Genomic DNA, 15,336 nt, shown 5'->3' on the forward strand with positions numbered 1-15,336 from the left:
TAACTGGCATGATTAATCAGCGAATTCATTAATTGCCTATGAAAAAATGAACCAGCCACTCAAAGCTGTTCCAAACTGATGGCATTTTTGCAGTCACTGCTCTACAGATGATTCCCTGCTCCCTACATAACAAATGACATGCCTGCCTTATTTTGTCAAGAGAGGGATGGATGGAAGAAGACCTCACACATGTATATGTGCACAGAGACCAAATCAAAAACCCTAGCTAAGAGTCTATCCTATTATTTATCTATGTATAGATCATGGGTAGAATTCAAGGAACTTGTTAATGCAAGGATGTAAGCTTGCACAATGGAACTTCCTCCCCCTGATGGTGCACAATGCCCTCCCCAAATCTGTTCTGGATGGTTGGGAAAGCCCCAGATTTAGGGGGCACCAAGGGAGACATCCTGTTGATCTGTGGTAAATGCATGTGCTAATGGATCAAATTATTTAGCACTACTTTGAATAAAACCCAGAGTATGGACTGCATTTATTTATACATAAAAACCTGCTGGATCTGGCCAGAGGCAGCCCATCCAGTTCAGACACCCAGGTGCTTGTGGGAAACCTGTGAGCAGGACCTGAGCCCAAGAGCCCTCTCCCTCCCTGTGGTTTACAGCAGGGTCAGCAACCTTTTTCAGCAGGGGGCCTCAGACCTTGTGGGGGGCCGGACTATATATTTTTTTGGGGGGGGGAGGATGAATGAATTCCTATGCCCCACAAATCACCCAGAGATGCATTTTAAATAAAAGCACACCTTCTACTCATGTAAAAACACGCTGATTCCTGGACTGTCTGCGGGTCAGATTGAGAAGGCGATTGGGTTGAATCCGGCCCCTGGGCCTTAGTTTGCCTACCCACGGTTTACAGCACTAGGATTCAGAGAATTACAGTCTCTGACTGTGGGGGCAGAGTATAGCCAGCATGGCTAGTAACCATGGAGAGACTTCTGCTCCATGAAGCAGCAAAAAGGCAATGCTACTCTAGGCTGCATCAACAGAAGTATAGCACCAGGATCAAAAGATGTAACTACTCTATTCTTCCTTGGTCAGACCACATCTGGAATACTCTATCCTTTTCCAAACATCCAAAAAGGATGTTGACAAGCTGGAACATGTGAAGAGGAGAACAACCAAGATGATCAAGGGTCTGGAAACTTAGCCTTATGAGAGGCGGTTGAAGGAGCTGGGTATGTTTAGCTTGGAAAAGAGGGGACTGAGAGGAGATAGAATAGCCATCTTCAAATATCTCAAGGGTTGTCATATGGAAGAGGAAGCATGCTTGTTTTCTCCTGCTCTGGAGGGTAGGACCAATGGATTCAAGTTACAAAAAAGGAGATTCTGACTCAACATCAGGAAGAACCTTTTAACAGTAAGAACTGCTTGACAGTGGGACAGTCTCCCTCAGGAGGTGGTGGATTCTCCTTCCTTGCACTGGTGGAGTAAGAGGAGTGCGGGGGGAGGGGGCACAACACCCCCGGCAGCGCGATCCCCAGGGTGCCATCATGGCTGGCCCCCCTGCCCGCACTGGGCGCCCTGCCCCACAGGCAGCACGCCCTGCCCCCGCCTGCTCTCCGCCCCTGGTGCCAGAGCATGAAGCTCCACCGCTGCTTCCTTGGAGGTTTTTATGCAGAGGTTGGATGGCCATCTGTCAGGAATACTTTAGCGGAGATCCCTGCATTGCAGGGGAGTTGGACTAGATGACCCTCAGGATCCCTTCCAACTCAACAGTTCAATGATTCTATTCCAAAATGCCTACTGTATCCACCAGGAGCCCTGAATTCAACATTATGGGCCCAATTTTGGAATATCTGTTTCCAGTTGAGGTCAGATAGGCCTCTCCCTGTCGAAGTTCTACCACCTACTGAATATTTTTCATTCCCGCAGGCCTTTTAATTGAAGCCTGATTTTATTGTTCTGACTGATCTTTATCTCTTCTGTATTGTATTTCTTGTATACCCCTTGGAGATTATTATAGCTGGTACTCGGAGGTACATAGCCTCTGATCCTGGAGGTATCTTATGGCCCTCCCTCACGCCTAGTGACCAAAATAGCATTATCCTCCTCCATCAACTCGTCTAATGCTGAAGGCATCCGGGTTGCAATCACCGCCTCCTCTAGGAACGGGCGCCATAGTTTAATTCTTCGCTGTGTCCTTTCTTTTGTCTGCCCTGCATCTTCTGACTTTCAGCTTCATTGGGTGACCAATGAAACTTTTCTCCCTGTTCTCTTTGTCCACCCCTGCCCAATTTTGCACACTTCTGTCACATCCTATCTTGCTCACCTTTCCCTTCCCAACCCCAACGGTACACAAGATGGCGACCTTTCCTAATTGGCGAGCCCTTTTCCTGCTGTAAAGGTTTTGCCATCAGACTCTCCTCCAGTATCTGGGGAGGGATTTCTCTCTTCTCCAGAGGTTAAGCTCAGCACCAGCAGAAAGAGAATGCCAATAACTTTCCTCTGAGGGCCACAAAGAGCCCACAATCCCAGTGAAAGGCAGCAAGAGATATAGGTACAACAGAGTCAGGGCACCTGGTCCATTTAGCTCAGTGTGCACCTTTCCAAGGTTTTGGACAGGTCTCTCCCATTCTGAACTGGGAGATGACAGAAATTAAACCTGGGGTTTTCAAGTGCTTGGTTTTCACATCAAGGTGCTTCCAAGAGCAGGGGCCACACTGCCCCAAATCCAGGAATTGTCCTCTCCCCTTCAAGATCTTCCCCCAAGACCCTCTTCCCTTGTGGGTTTGTCCAGACTTGCGCTGCCTTGTCTGCACAGAAGAATCACCCTGAAATGTTACCCTCGTAAATTTCTCAATGGGGACACTTGGCTTGGTGAGCATTTTGCTTCCACCAGATCTATATTTATAGGCCCTGAATATTTAAATAAGGCTTCCTGGGCTTATTTATTACAACAAAGACCAATAAAACAGGGAAATATATTTTCTGGATGCACACAAGATGCAGTGAGGGGAAATTAATTTGCATAACCTTGAAGCAGCATTTATTTCTCCCCCACCCCTCAAAAAGAGCCACAACTAAACAAGCTATGATTGTTTCCTTTGGGCCAACTGGGCATGACAACAGAAGCAGAGGTTAACAGCCACCTCGGTTTTCACATAATTACAAAGTCATGAAGAGTCCCAAAGACACAAAAGATTGGGCAACCCATATGCTAGGAGAAAACACTTTTGAGCACCCTCACCCCTTAAGCTAACCTGAGAGAGTTATTCATCCTCGTAAAAAATGGGGGTGCTCCCATGTTCCTGCTTCTCATGCATCTTTATGGCGACGTAACAGGAGTTTGGAGAGCATTTTCCACTCCTCAAATTATCAACTTCCTTTTTCATAAACACTCAAACACTATTCCCCTTCCCAAGACAACTGAGCAAGCTTCATTTTTAAGGCTTTTTAGCAGCATGGAGTCCAAGAGAGAACAAATAACAAGTAAATCTATCAGGCACAAGGCAAGGGTAAACTTTACAACTGCAGAGATCAGGACTTGTATTATGCTGACAAATATTTGATTACTTTTAAGGACCCATGCCAGCGATGGACAGCTGCTGCCAGCTGAGGTCCTCAATAGTGAGATGGTTTCCCCAAATAGTTTCCCCAAAGCAGCCTCCAAATGCCAGGATTTCTTTGAAATGCAATAGAAAAAAACCTGATCCTAAAACTCTTATTTGTATGGAAAGGATCCTGATGGAGTTAAGACTAATTGCAGTGGCTGCCAATTAGCTGCTGGGGTAAGTTCAAGGTGTTCGTTTGGTGTAGGAAACAGATTGGGACCAGGACATCTGAAACCATATTTTATTTATAAAAAATATATATTAAAGACTGCTATATTATAAAATAATAATAATACTGAAGTGGTTTACAGTAATATCTCTATGCAATTAAAACACGTAAAAATCTGAAATCCAGATTGTCTCACCCCTGATAGACCCAGTCGATCACTGCGCTCTGAGTCTTCTCAGGAGGCTCCTTCCACACAATACAGGAATTGAGCCTTTAGTGTTGTGGCATCAGCCCTTTGGGATTCCCTCCCGTAAGATAATAAGCAGGCAGTATCTCTGCCATCTTCTCAACACCTACTGAATACCTTCCTTTTCCAGTGAGCCTTTTAAGTTGAGATCTTTCCAGGTCTGCCTCTGGACTGGAATTGTTTTTAAGATGTTCCCAATACCGTATTTTCCCCTCTATAACACGCAGATTTTTTCTCCTAAAAAGTAAGGGGAAATGTCTGTGCGTATTCGCTCAATAGAGCGAATGTGTGGTCCCTGGAGCCGACTGTCCCAAGCACAGGGGCAAAAATCAGGCAAAAATCATATCATGCCATCACGGGAGGAGGGAAACCTGAAAAGATGAAGCTGTGCTTTCCTGCATTTTGCCTTAGGGTCTTACTGCCCACCCTCTTCTGTTTCGGTTGCTGTTTGCTCAAACACAACAAAGAGCAGGCAAAGACCCTCCCCTCCCCTCCTGGCAAGCAGAGGGGAAAGGAATGGATCGGTCCTTCCTTCTAATTCTTCTCCGTGCTCCGGTGCTGCTGCTGCATCCAGGGAAGAATTCCAGGCAGCCGGAAAACATGCAGGTGGGGGAGAGAGAGAGACAGAGAGAGAAGAGGGTGGGGGCTGGCTTGGGTGGGTGGGAGGGACTTTTGCCTTCCTTTCCTCCCTCCCGTTAAACCCCTCTCCTGCATTCTTTTTTTTTATATAATATTTTATTAGGTTTTAACAATAGAAAAGTTTAGAAAAATACAAAACTGAAAAAGATACAAAATTACAAAATACAAAAATACAGACATTAAACACAAAAAGAAAAAGAAAAAACACATATAAAAGAAAACAAAAATTCCCTCTTTCTTAATTTCTCATCTTTAGTTAACTTATTTTCCTGACTTCCTCACGTCTCCCATTTTTGTATCCCTTTTAGAAATTGGTTCAGCAAGTTCATGTCCTATTAGTTTATCTATTATTAGTCCAATCTTACATTTTACCTTGTTGCTAGAACCCCTGCAATTCATTTCAATGTCATCAACATTCAAAAATTTTACAATATTTCTGCAAATAAGTTTTAAATTTCCTCCAATCTTCTTCCACCAACTCTTCTCCCTGGTCTCGGATTCTGCCAGTCATTTCCGCCATCTCCATATAGTCTATTAGTTGCATCTGCCATTCTTCCAAGGTGGGTAGGTCTTGTGTCTTCCAATGCTTTGCGATGAGAATTCTTGCTGCTGCTGTAGCATACATAAAAAAAGTTCTATCCTTCTTTAACACCGATTGGCCAACTATGCCCAGGAGAAAGGCCTCTGGTTTCTTCGGGAAAGTATATTTAAATACCTTTTTCAGTTCATTATATATCATTTCCCAGAAAGCCTTGATCCTTGGGCACGTCCACCAAAGGTGAAAAAATGTACCTTCAGTCTCATTACATTTCCAACATTTATTGTTGGGCAAATGGTAATTTTTTGCAAGCTTGACTGGTGTCATGTACCACCTGTAAATCATTTTCATTAGATTTTCTCTTAAGGCATTACATGCCGTGAATTTCATACCTGTGGTCCATAACTGTTCCCAGTCAGCCATCATTCTCTGTTGGGCCTTCCTAACCACCTGAGTTACCGTATTTTTCACTCCATAAGACACACTTTTTTCCTCCTAAAAAGTAAGGGGAAATGTGTGTGCGTCTTAAGGAGTGAATGCAGGCTGCGCAGTTATCTCTGGCTTTTCAGGGAGGTGGGAGAAGGGATGGAGGGCAGCCCGTCAGTCCCTCCTCCTGGAAAAGCCAGCAAGAGCTGCTCTATCTTTAAAGAGCCGCGCACGGCGAGCGTGTCTGTGGCTTTTGCTGGCTTTTCTTGTTTTCCTCCCCTAAAAACTAGGTGCATCTTATTGTCAGGTGCATCTTATAGAGCGAAAAATATGGTGTATTGTTTTTCCAAGTGAGGTCTTCACTAAGGTAAACTCCCAGGAATTTAAAGGAAGAGACTCTCTCCACACAACGCCCCCGATATACAACGGGGCTAGTTCCCCTCTCTTCCTCCGAAAGTACAACACCATCTCCTTTCTTGCTAATATTTAGGTGCAAGTTATTCTCTAAGCACCATGTAGATACTTTCTGAACCTCCCCCCTGTACACTGATTCATCTCCACCTGTAATTAGAACCATTATGATAGTATCATCTGCATACTTAATAATTACAGTGGATGGATCAGATGAAATACAGCACACATGCATACGAGTACAGGCAGGGACTCAGCACACCTCCCTGTGGGTTGCCAGTGCTGAGCTTCAGGGAGGTAGATGTAATAGGCCCAAACCTCACTGTTTGTGTCTGATCCCTCATTAATCCCAAAGTGGCTTACAAACAGTTGCCACATGTTTGGGTCATCTCATGTTTGTGGAATTCTCTCTACCAGTGAGATGTCCACTTTCTGGCCTTCATAAAGCAAGCTAAAGCCTTTTTGTTTCAGGCATGGAGATGGTTTCAGAGTGGTTTCCATGTATTCATGTTTCATTGTCAGAAGCTTATTTATTGGTTCCAGAACCAGATAGGAGAGTAACAGTATTAAATGGAGCATGTTATCAGAGGGTTGGAATGGGCTACCAGCGAGCTCTGAGCGCCAGAAGCGAGTGCCTCCTTGCCTGCCTATGCTCTCGCCACACTGAACAGCAAATGCGCTCCCTGAAGAGGTGCTCAGCAGAGACCCCAGATATCTCACTTCCGCTTCAGTAAGCCCCCACATCATTCTAATGATGGCTCACACAGTTCAATCTTGCACAAGTCAGTGGAGCCAGACAGAATTCATTCTTTGGGGCTTAAGTCTAAACGGAGCTTGGGAAGAGCACAGATTAAGTTGAGTTCATAGGCACTGGATTCCCCACAGCCCTTGCAAAGGGCTAACAGACCAGGCCTTGTCAGCCGTTTCATAAGGTGCAGAATTTCGGTTATCCTCCCCATTATGGCTCAGTTGGTTAAAGCAGGGGACTGATAACGCCTAAGTCACAGGTTTGATCCCCGTACAGGACAGCTGCCTATTCCTGCACTGCAGGAGGTTGGACTAGATGATCCTCAGGGTGCCTCCCAACTGTGAATTATTTCTATGAATTATTCAAAACCTTTTAAAAAATGTGTTTTTAAAATGTGCACACCATCCTACATCAAATTTGATTTCAGGAGGGTCTGTGTTCACATCACAACCACCATCAAAAGTAAAACACATCCACTAAATAGAAGAAAATAGCAGAGTAGGGAACCCTGCTAAAAACTGTGAGCTCTTGCCCCAGATGCCAAGTTCTCCCAATTTCCCCCCGGGACTCACAGTTGCTTCACTTCCTGTTCAGCTTCTAAGGCGCCAATGGGAGCCCTGAAAAGCACAAAGAGCTGGAAGTGGGAAAGCTCTTCCAACTTCCTCTTCAACCTCTCTGTTCTTCAAGGGGAAGGGGGAAACCACTCTTGCCACCTCATGATGAAGGGTGAAGAGGAGGAGGCAGGCATTGTGGGTATCAGGGGAGGTATCAGGCAGCCTCCCTGGGAAAGGAGTTGCACAGGATTAGCACCCTAGCAAAAATGCCCCCTCCCTGGCCACCACTTGCCTCACTTCTGATGGTGGGGACATGCCAGAACAGTATCTGCAAGGAGCCTCAGCAGGTGGGCCAGACAGTCTGATATGGAACTGGGTCTCAAGCTGTGTTTGGGCTTTCAAAAAGAAAAAAAGATACCCAGTACCTTGAATTAGGTGCCAGGAATCCACAACAGCTCGGGAAAGTCCTTTAACACTATAGTCGTACCTTGGAAGTCGAATGGAATCTATTCCAGAAGTCCACTCGACTTCCAAAATGTTCAAAAACCAAATTGCAGCTTCTGATTGGCTGCAGGAAGCTCCTGCAGCCAATTGGAAGCCCTGGAAGCCCTGCCGCACGTTCAGGTTCCAAAAGAACATTTGCAAACCGGAATGATCACTTCTGGGTTTGGGGCATTTGGGAGCCAAAACCTCTGAATTCCAGGGTGTTCGGGATCCAAGGTACGACTGTAGTGAGACATGGTTCTAACATGTAGTTGCAGTTAGCAATCTCGCCACTGATATTTCCCATCCCCTTCTAACTGTAGTTTCCAAGCCATCATCAGCATCCCCCACATTCCCAGCACCACTGCGCTCCATGGTGGATTGACCACAAATATTTCAACATAAAACACTCCATCGTTTAAGAAGATGACACAGACAATAACAGGGACAGACGAAGCAAAGCAAAACGGCAGGTGAGTTGCAAATAAAATATTCAGAATGTATTGCTCTAAATTTTGGCACTCCTTTTAATCAGTGCCTCAACAGCCAGCTGACATCTGTACAGTACACCTCACCTACATTCTGCTGTAATCCTTACAACAACCTTGCATGGTAGGTGCATATTATTCGCATCCCATATTTGCAGACTGGGAAAGTAGGGAATGAGAGTGTGACCTTGTAGTAAAGTTAGTGTTGTTTAGAAGCTATTTCTTGGTCAAGCAACGAGAGTGAGGCCTTGTGGGTAACCAGCAAGCCACAAGGACCATGGGAAATAAGTCCTGTCCCTTTAACCCCAGACTAACAGGCTCCCAGGGTGTGAAAGGTTTATTATGGGAAAGGAAACCCCTGATTTAATGGAAGGTTTAGCACCTGGGTCCGTTATGATTGGTTTTGGGGGTTCCGACCCACGTGCAAACCGGGAATAAGAGATCTTGGAAATGGCTAGGAAAGCGCGCTCTGCAATCCGCAAGTCGCCCGGCTGCTGAAATTCCATCTAAGTGGCTGTCCTTACATCCTTTGTGATGGAGAATTGCAAAAGCTTTTGAATGCGGACTTGAAAGGACTCTAACTATTCTCTCTTTGTTTCGATGTGAGTATGTAAGTTAGTTAGACTTTGCAATCTTCTTATTTTTCTTGCCTGTAACATACAAAAGAAGTGCCTGCTATTTTAGCATGTTTTCTTATGTTCTTTTAAAATAAATTTTAAAGAAAGAAACTGTTTTTGGTTTGTGTGCCTTTCCGGGGGAATAGCTAATTCCTAGCCTTACGCTTAGTTACGCTCTACCGTAGACTTTCTGTCTGCAGGTCTGTGGATACAGCCTGTGGAGGGGGGATAGCCAGCAATAACGGGGCACAGCCTTCTCCCTGGGTTGTGGCTCTGGGTTCCCCGGAACAAAGGGAGTGGTGGCAGCCTTACCGGTGTTATTTTGTCCTGTTCTGTAAAAAGTAAACACGCCTGCCAGTCCTGCTCAAGAAACCTAGTCTGGCCGGGGAGCAGAGACAGGTGAGGGAGGAGCAAGTGGCTGGGGGCAAAGGTTTACCACAGACCTGCTTAAGGCTAATCTCACTTCCCACTGCTCACTGGGCTTTCGGCAAGCATTAAACCAGTGCATTAATAGTGGGGCTCCCAATCTGCCCCACCCCAAATATCCACCTGTCAGAGCTGCTTGAAGATCCTAGCTCACAGAGGATCACGCTAGCCAGCGATCATTAAGTAAAGGTCTTTATTGAATTACAGTTTCCATTCTCACGCTGCTGCGCGCAAACTCTACGTCTAGTAGCTAGATCGGCGAAGCTCCGTCTGAGTCTCCGCCCCGTGTGCACCAACTTAATATCCTAGCCTTGCTCCACCTTTTCCGCCTGACTGTCCTCCTCTGGGTCCCTCTACCCCCCGGGGCTTCTTCCTTCCGGGATTCTTCTGACGCTGACCCGGACCCTCCTGCCTCCTTGCGCCGGGCTTTAGGACCTGGTTCCCTTTCGGGGCTGCTTACTGCGCCGCCTTCCTCTGCATTTGAACTTGGCGCGCGCGCCCAACCTTCCACTTTCCTCTTAACCGTTTCTTCGCTCCCCGATGGAGGCGTGGCCACTCCTGACTCATGCCCTCCCTCCTGTGGTGAGCTGCCAGCGTTTCCCCCCTGGCTCCCTTCCTCTTCCCTGCTTCCTGGCGGTGACGCTGGTCCCGATTTCCAGCTGCTCCCCCCTGAGTCCCCTCTGGCTCTATCTTCCTGGGGTGCCCCCCTAGACTCCCCCCTTGCCCTGGCCACTGGTGCTCCTTTCTGTGAATCCTCTGATTCACTGGAAAGACTGGGAGATCTCGGGTCGTCGTCATCACTCATCTTTTCTTCTGCCTCCTCCCCTTCGCTCTCTGTCTCCTCCCTTGCCCGTGCCTCTGCTCCTAAACCCCTGACATCCATCCCCCCCTCGAAGCCCCCCAGTCCCCCCTCCCCTCCTTCCGGTGCTGGAGCTGGGGGCTGCTGTTGCAAAGGGACGAACGTCGGATATCGGTCGCTTCCCGTGGCGGGCCTCCATCCGAACTCTTCCGGGTCTTCCTCCCTGCTCTCGTCGACGCCGGTCACCTCCGCTTCCATCTCTGTGCCGCCGTGCTCGAAACCAGGGTCGTCCCCGAAAATGTCCATGTCCGTCTCTCCCTCACTTCCTCCTGGCGGCGTTGCTCGTCCTGAGCAGTCCAGCCACTTTCTGCGGAACTGCTCCTCTGGCCTATCGTCCCACCAATACGAAGGTTCTGAGACAGATCCCGAGGGTGACCCCTCCGGGGAACGGACGTCTCGTGTTGGTTCCTCGTCCGAGTCGAACCCCCGGAACGTGCTGGCCGAAAGCGTGGGCGTGAAAAGCCAGTCGTCGAAAAAGTCTGCTGGCATAGGTCTATGTGGGAAGAGGGCATGAAACTCGTCTTTGAGCAGAGGTTCGTCTAAGGCGTAGCCCGGCACCCAGCTGTTCGCACTGGCCGGGGTGCCCTCCTTGGCGAGAAAGTATTCTACCCCCTCTTCCCCCCATCTGGAGTCCAAAATCTCCGTGACTTCGTTGATGCGCTCCTTCTGTGCCGCTCCCGCGTGCCCTGTTCTGTCTCTGGCCGGACTCGGCGCCGTTCCGGGTTCCTGGAACCTGTGCGGTGCCTTGTAGGGAGTGAGCACCGATCTGTGGAATACCGGATGCATTCTGGAACCCTCCGGAAGTGCCAGTCTGAAAGCTACCGGGTTGACCTGCTCTTCGACTTGGTAGGGCCCCAGTTGTTTATGCCCTAGTTTCTTCTTGGCCAACGACCTGGCCGGCACTGCGTGGGCCGCTAACCAAACCCAGTCTCCCACGTGGAGCTCTTCTCCAACCCTTCTGTGCTTGTCTGCTTGTACCTTGTATGCGTGCTTGGCCAGCTCCAGGTGGCGCCTCAGCTGATCGTGGACTTCCTGCAGCTCCGACGCGAACGCATCTGCTGTCTGCGGCTCCCCCTCCCCCATTCTTTCCAGTCCCGGGAAGGTTCTGGGGTGCCTCCCGTTGTTGGCGAAGAACGGCGTGACCCCCGTGGATACGTGCTTCGTGTTGTTGTAGGCGAACTCTGCAAGCGGCAGGTAATCCACCCACGTCGCAGGCTGTTGATTTGCATAACATCTCAGGTACTGCTGCATGATGGCATTGACCCGCTCCGCTTGCCCGTTGGTCTGCGGGTGTCTCGCCGACGCCAGGTTGATCTTGACGTTCAGGAAGCCCATCAGCTTCTGCCAGAAGTGCGAGATGAACTGCCGCCCGCGGTCGGACAGAATAGACCGTGGCAGACCGTGAACCTTGAACACGTGGTCTATGAACAGTTTGGCGGTTTGCTCCGCCGTGGCCACCTTAGCACACGGAATGAAATGCGCCATCTTGGAAAACAGGTCCACCACCACCAGCACTGCCGTCTTGCCCCTTGAGCTGGGCAGATCCGTGACAAAGTCCAGGGCCACCCTTTCCCAAGGTTCGACCGGAGTTTGCAGCGGTTCCAACAGTCCGGCCGGCGGTTTGTGCACTGGTTTGGCCCTCTGGCAGGTGTCACACCTCGCCACGTAGTCTGCGACCTCCCCTCTCATTCCAGGCCACCAGAAATCCCTGGCTACTAATTCCACCGTCTTCTCCTTGCCAAAGTGCCCGGCCGTGGGCGCGTCGTGCAGCTGCTGCAGCACCTTGGCTCGAAGTTCGTCTCCCGGCACGTAGATGGCCCCTTTACGGATGAGCAATCCATCTCTTAGCTGGAAACCGTCGGCCGCTGCCTTGCCCCTTTGCACCTCTGCCATCTTTGCTTGTGCGAAGGAGTCCCCCTGCAACGCTCGCCGCACCGCCTCTAGGTCCACGGTCGCCGCGGCGCACGCCCACACTGTCGGTGCGAAGATGTGCATGGCGGCCGCTGGTGTTGCGTCCTCCAGATACTGTGGCTTACGGGAGAGAGCGTCTGCCATGATGTTGGTGTCCCCCGGGACATACTCTATGCGGAAGTCGAAGTTCGCAAAGAACTCAGCCCAACGTATCTGCCTCTGGTTCAGGAACTGTGCCGTGCGCCAGTGCTCTAGATTCTTGTGGTCCGTGCAAACCTGCACCGTGTGCTTGGCGCCGATCAGAAAGTGCCTCCACGCCTTGAACGCTGCATGAATGGCCAGCAACTCCCTGTCCCATATGGTGTAGTTCTGCTCGGACTTGCTGAGCTTCCTGGAGTAAAACGCTCCCGGTCGCCACACCCCCTGCGGGTCTTTCTGCAGCAGGACCGCCCCCACGGCTCTGTCCGAAGCGTCTGTCTCCACCCTCATCGGCTTGCTGGGGTTGACATGAAGCAGCTGCTCTTCCGACGCGAAGAGACGCTTGAGTGCCTGAAAGGACTGCTCCGCCTGCTCTGTCCAAATGAACTTCTTTTTCTTGGAGCTAAGCGTGTCAGTGATGGCCGCCGTCTGCATCGCGAAGCCCTTGATAAACTTGCGATAGAAGTTCGCAAAGCCGACAAACCGTTGGACCTCCTTCCGGTTGCGCGGGCTCTTCCAATCCAACACCGCTCGAACCTTGGCGCTGTCCATGGCGAGCCCCTTGTCAGACAGCTTGTAGCCCAGAAAATCCACCTCCGTCACGTCAAATTGGCACTTCTCCAGCTTGGCGTAGAGCCTATGTTGCTTTAGCCTGCTCAGCACTTCCTTGACGTGCTTGTCATGCTCCTGCTGCGACTCCGAAAAGATCAGGATGTCATCTAAGAAACAGACGCACGTCTTGTAGAGAAGTCCCGCCAACACGTGATGCATAAATGCTTGAAAAACGTGGGAGCCATTTTGCAATCCAAAAGGCATAACTCTATATTCGTAGGTCCCCAGGGGCGTGAACATGGCTGTCTTCCACTCATCACCCTCCCGCATGCGAATGAGGTTGTACGCCCCCCGCAGGTCCAACTTGGTGAACACTCTGCCCTTCCGTACCTTCGCGAGGAGGTCGTCAATTCGGGGCATGGGGAAGTCCGATGGCCTAGTCACACTGTTCAAAATCCTGTAATCCACTACGAGTCTCTTTTGGGGCGTGTCCCGCTTCTTAACAAAGAATACGGGACTGCCCCCCACTGCCTTGGACTCCCGGATGAAGCCGCGCTGCAAATTATGATCAATGAACTCCTTGAGTTCTTGCAGTTCGTCCTCTGACATGGAATACAGTTTCCCTTTAGGCCGCGCCGCCCCCGGCAGCAGGTCAATTTTGCAGTCATATGGTCTGTGAGGGGGTAGCCTGTCTGCCTCCTTCTCGCAGAAAACTTCCAAAAATTCAGCGTACTTGTGGGGAATCGCTTGCAGCGTGCCTAGCAGCAGCTGTGACTCCTCTTCCTCTCCTTCCTGCCTGGGCACGATGCAGTGTTCAGCACAAAAGGAAGAGCCGAAGGTCAGCTGCCTCTGGTACCAAGCCATCGTTGGGCTGTGCTTGTCCAGCCAACTCATGCCCAATACAACGGGCGTGTCAGATAGTTGAGCGACGTTGAAGCTGATGATTTCTCTGTGATTCCCAAGTCGCATCACCATTGGTGGCATCTGCTTCACCACTTGCCCCCCGAGCAGCTCCCTGCCATCCACCGTGACAACCTGCAGGGGCAGTGTGGCTGGCAGCAACTGCACAGCGTGCCTGTCGACAAAGTCCTGCCCTATAAAGTCCGCATTGCTGCCTGAGTCGATGGTGATTGGCACGTCTATGGTGATTCCATTGGGCAGCTGGAGAGATGCTGTGAGCCGCACTACTGGTTTGGGCGGGAGGGGGTTCACGGGCTGCAAAATTTCTGGGGACTGCGTCACTAACACGTCTGGCTGGGCCCCAGTGCCTCTTCCTCCAGCCAGACTGCGTCGTTTCCCTGCTGTGGTCCTCCTTGCTGCGTTGCTGCAGTCACCATTGCTGAGGCTGCAGTGAGCTTGTGGGGCCTCTGGGGACACTCTTTTGCCATATGCCCTGGTTCCTCACAGACGTAACACTTCCTGTTCCCTCTAGGAGGCTTCGCTTTCACTGCTGCCGGTGCTAGGGCTCTGGTTGCTGACTGAGCCCTTGCACCTCCAACCTCCATAGGTTCGGCTCCTCCTCCTGGCGGAGGCGTGGATTGCGCCCGCGCTGCTTCTCTGGGAAGGAAGGAGGGGCCCCCGGCTGGTTCGCGCCCTCCACGCCCTTCGTCCCTGCTCCACGGACGTCCTTCCAGCCTCACCCCCACTGCCAGTGCCCTCTGAACGACCTCCTGGGTGGTTCGGGGTCTCTCCCCCCTCGCGATCTCATCTTTAATCGAGTTGTGCAGCCCCTCCCAAAAGAGGTCTCTTACAGGAGCCGAATCTCTGTCCCATTCCAGGGCACTGACCAAGGCGAAAAAGCGGGCATGATACTGCCTGACGCTGGCCCTCCCTTGTCTCAGCCCATGCACCTCCTTCCGTGCAAGATCCACGTCAATACTTGATAAAAAGCACCCATCCATCGCTTTAATAAAGGCATCCGCATTCTGGAGCGCCGGATCCTTATCTCTCCATAAATTGCGTAGCCATGCTTTCGCATCCCCATGCAGATGGGACATGATGAACCCCACTCTCTCTTGTTCATCTCTAAAGTCTTTATGCAGCAGTTGCAGTGCGCACAGTACGTCGGCTCTAAAGTTGGGATACTGTTGCAGGTTCCCATCGAAGTGAGAGACTAGCCCGCCTGCCCGTCTCGCCAACCCAATTCCCTCCTGCCGGGGTGTCTGCTTTGTCAGCACGTCTAACCTGACCTGGAGATCCCTGCAGGCGGCAGCTGCCTCCTCCTCTCTCTTCCTGGATGCGAGAACCTCGGCATTCAGTTGTGCCACTGCTTTTCTGAGGTCCTCTATCTGCTGCTCAGCCGTCATGTCGTCTGCCGTTCGTGAGCTCGCTAGTAGGCACCTGTTTCTCTCCCCTCCTCGAGGCTGTAGATGCCCACAATGGAGAGACGGAGCTTACTGTCAGAGCTGCTTGAAGATCCTAGCTCACAGAGGATCACGCTAGCCAGCGATCATTAAGTAAAGGTCTTTATTGAATTACAGTTTCCATTCTCACGCTGCTGCG

At 50.3% G+C, this 15,336-nt stretch overlaps 1 protein-coding gene across 1 annotated transcript in view; it reads right to left on the reverse strand.

Annotated features, from left to right (window-relative positions):
* Positions 1-15,336, reverse strand: part of HS6ST2 (heparan sulfate 6-O-sulfotransferase 2) — a 166,554-nt gene that overhangs the window by 46,810 nt on the left and 104,408 nt on the right. The gene's annotated exons all lie outside the window — the stretch shown is intronic.

This window comes from Podarcis bocagei, assembly GCF_964188305.1.
Source record: "Podarcis bocagei genome assembly, chromosome: Z".
Classification (NCBI taxonomy): domain Eukaryota; kingdom Metazoa; phylum Chordata; class Lepidosauria; order Squamata; family Lacertidae; genus Podarcis; species Podarcis bocagei.